The following is a 3,523-nucleotide window of genomic DNA, read 5'->3' as shown; positions in this document are numbered from 1 at the left end:
TAAAGGCGTGCGCCACCACTGCCCGGCTATAATACTTTTCTTGTTCTTCTAGTCTTAGCAGCTACTTGTGGAATACTTACTGCACACTTTTATTTTTAACTTTTGTTTTTTACATTTTAAAAATTATTTAGTTATTCCTATTTTATGTACATTGGTGTTTTGCCTGCCTATATGTCTGTGTGAGGGTGTCAGATCCTCTGGAACTGGGGTTACAGACAGCTGTGAGCTGCCATGTGGGTGCTGGGAATTGAATTTGGGTCCTCTGGAAGAGCAGCCAGTGCTCTCAACCACTGAGCCATCTCTCCAGCCTCATCCTTAATTTTTAAAAACATTTTTCCACTGAGGTTTTAAAACTTTTTTTTTGTATGTATCAGTGTTTTGCTTGCATGCATGTCTATGTACCATATGTGTGCCTGATATCTGTGGATGCCAGAAGAAATCATTGGATCCCCTGGAACTGAAGTTGCTGATGGTTGTAAACTGCTGTAGGTGCTGGGAACTGAACCCAAGTCCTCTGCAAGAGCAGTTGGTGCTCTTAACCATTGAGCCACCTCTCCAGCCTCCAACGTGCATATTTCACCCCTTCTTTGGTTTGGATAGCCCTTGTGTATCCTCTGAGACCCAGTCCAGTTACTGTTTTCCTGGACTCCATCTGAGTTAGGAGCTCTTGCCCTGTTCTTCTAAAGTTCAGGTACACATACATGTAACCGTGGGTTTTATTCCACAGTGGCCCGAGTGTTGGGGATAGAGTGGTGATAGCTGCCTTCCACAGTGCTCTGATTACCTTATGTTAGACCATCTTGTTAGTCCTTATTATCCTACTGCTTGACACAGTGTTTGTCTCATAGATGCCTATTGAGCATGTTGATGCCTATAAATATCAAATGCTACATGTAGCTGCACATTCTTAACAACAAAGATCCATAAGAGATCAGCTAAGATGGAAGAGTGTGATGATAATCACAAAGCATATACATACACAAATACATATATGTATGTATATGCTTTGTGAACACACACACATACTCAGGAGGCGGTAGCAGATTGGAAGCCAGTCTGGAATACATAAATTGCTGAGCCAAAGAGAAAGAAGGTAAAAGGAGTAGGTAAGCTTAGCTGAGTGTGCTGTTACCTGTTTGTAATCCCAGCACACTGGAGGTAGAGATGGGGAGTTCTGTTCAAGGTACATTTGGCTACGTAGCAAATTCCACAGCAGCCTGAGCTACATAAAAGTCTGTCTTTAAAAAACAGAAACAAAAACAAAACAAACAGCCTGGTAGTGGTGAAGCTTGCCTTTAATCCCAGCAATTGGGAGGCAGAAGCAGGTGGATCTCTGTGAATTTGAGGCCAGCCTGGTCTACAGAGTGAGTTCCAGGACAGGCTCCAAAGCTACACAGAGAAACCCCATCTCTAAAAACCAAACTAAACCCAAACAAAACCAAATGAAAAACTCAAACAAACAGGAAAACAAAGATCATGTGTATAATCTCCATACTATAGAGGAAGAAAATAAATTCAGGAAGGTGAATGACTTTCCAAGTCACTCAGCTAGTACCTGTTGAAGCCAGGAATTTAATTCAGGTATTTTCACATCTAGTCCCTTGCTGTTTCTCTGTGTAGGCTAATGTTGAAGTAACCAGAGATGCTTTGCTTGGAGTAAACATATTTAGAGTAGATATTATATGTGTTCTCAAAGTCCTGAAGAAATTTGTTAAATGTGCTTCTTGAAAGGACTTCCATTCATCCTGCTTGGCTTCTGTGAGAGAAATTAGGAACTTAATGGGAATAGTTAATTTCCAACAATTAAAAGCTGTCCTAGTTGGAATTGAGCTTCTGAGTGAGTTCTTTATGACTTGAGGAGTGAAAACATCCCTCATGCCATAAATGTAACAGGAGGATTTTTGGGTGAAGTTGTGGCTTAGATAAGTGTCTCCCAAAGGTCCATGTGTTCAGGGGCTGGCCCCAAGGAGTGTTAATAGGTCGAGACAGTGGAATATAGGAGGTGGGGTCTGGTGAAGAGTGCCCTTTGAAAGGAATTGTAGGACTACAGCCTCTTCCTGGTTGATAGGATGAGCTGTTTGTTCTGCCATGTACTCCTGTAAACAACTGCCGGGTCCCAAATAACCAACTCAGACACTGAATATGAGTTATAAATGCTCGGCCAATAGCTCAGGCTTGTTACTAGCTAACTCGTTCACTTAAATTAACCCAAATTTCTATCTATGCCTTGCCATGTGGCAGTGCCTTTATTAGCATGGCATGTTCATCTCCTGCTCCCTCTGCATCTGGCTGGTGACTCCTCTGACTCTGCCCTTCCTCTTCCCAGAATCCTCCTAGTCTGGCTCTCATACTCAATCTCTTCCTGCCCAGCTATCATCCAATTAGCTTTTTATTAGAAAATGAGAGTAATACTATGGTGATATTTTATTTGTATGTTAATAAATAAAGTTGCCCGGGGGTCAGAGCTATTAGCAAGCCATAGGAAAGCCGGGTGGTGGTGGCGTATGCTTGTACTCCCAGCACTTGATAGGCAGAGCTAGGTAGATCTCTGTGTGTTCAGGGATACAGCCAGCATTGGAGACACACGCCTTTAATCTCAATACCAACCATAGAAGACCTGGAGGTCTATACAGACAGGTAGTGACGAGGCGGTCATGTGGTTGGGTTTGCAACCAATGAGAAGGCAGAACCGAAAGTCTTTATAAAGACTTTAACACAGAAAGTAGCTCTCTTTAGGGGAGGTAGGACCACCGCAGGAGGAAGGGTAAGGTTTTAGCTTTTAGTTTTGACCTCTTGGCTTTCTTCTTTGCATTGGTTCTGTGTTTCTTATTTAATAAGACGGTTGGTTACATCTACATTATATATATTCATAGTGTACACACAGCATACTCCTGTCACAGACTTGGATGGAGACCTCTAGAGAGTGAGCCAAAAAGAGCCTTTCTCTTTGTCAGTTAAGTATCTGCAGGAGCTCCATGTGGTAAGCTCACGTCTGTAAGCGTGAGAGGCATCGGCATAAAATAAGATAATAAAAATAAGCCCTGCTGGGTACTGTACACTTTTAATCCCAGCATTCAGAAGGCAGAGGCAATTAGATTTCTGTGAGTTCCAGGCTGGCTTGATTTATATAGCAAATTACAAAATGAGACCCTGTTTCAAAAAAAAAAGAAAGAAAGAAAGAAGAAAACAGAAGCTAATTCTCTCAAGGTGTTTTTTTTTTTTTTTTTTTTTTTTTTTTTTTTTTTTTTTTTAGTGGTGAGAACTTACACCAAGTCATTCTGAGATGTCTCTAAGATTCCTCTTATTAACTAAATAGGTGTTTTGTCCCACCCCCCTCCCAGTGCTGGGGATTAAACCCAGGGCCTTGCACATGCCAGACAAGCCCTCCACCACTGAGCTACACTTCCACCTTTCTAAGAACCCTTTGGAATATTCTTTATACCTCATCCCATGAACCTTTGCACACTTAACAACTGAACCTCCATCCACTAAAGATGGGCATCACTTCTTTGTAGAGAAGTGG

Source organism: Peromyscus californicus, unplaced genomic scaffold (assembly GCF_007827085.1).
Source record: "Peromyscus californicus insignis strain IS unplaced genomic scaffold, ASM782708v3 Scaffold_3__1_contigs__length_106647218, whole genome shotgun sequence".
In the NCBI taxonomy this organism is placed as follows: domain Eukaryota; kingdom Metazoa; phylum Chordata; class Mammalia; order Rodentia; family Cricetidae; genus Peromyscus; species Peromyscus californicus.
Note: the sequence above shows the minus strand (reverse complement) of the source record.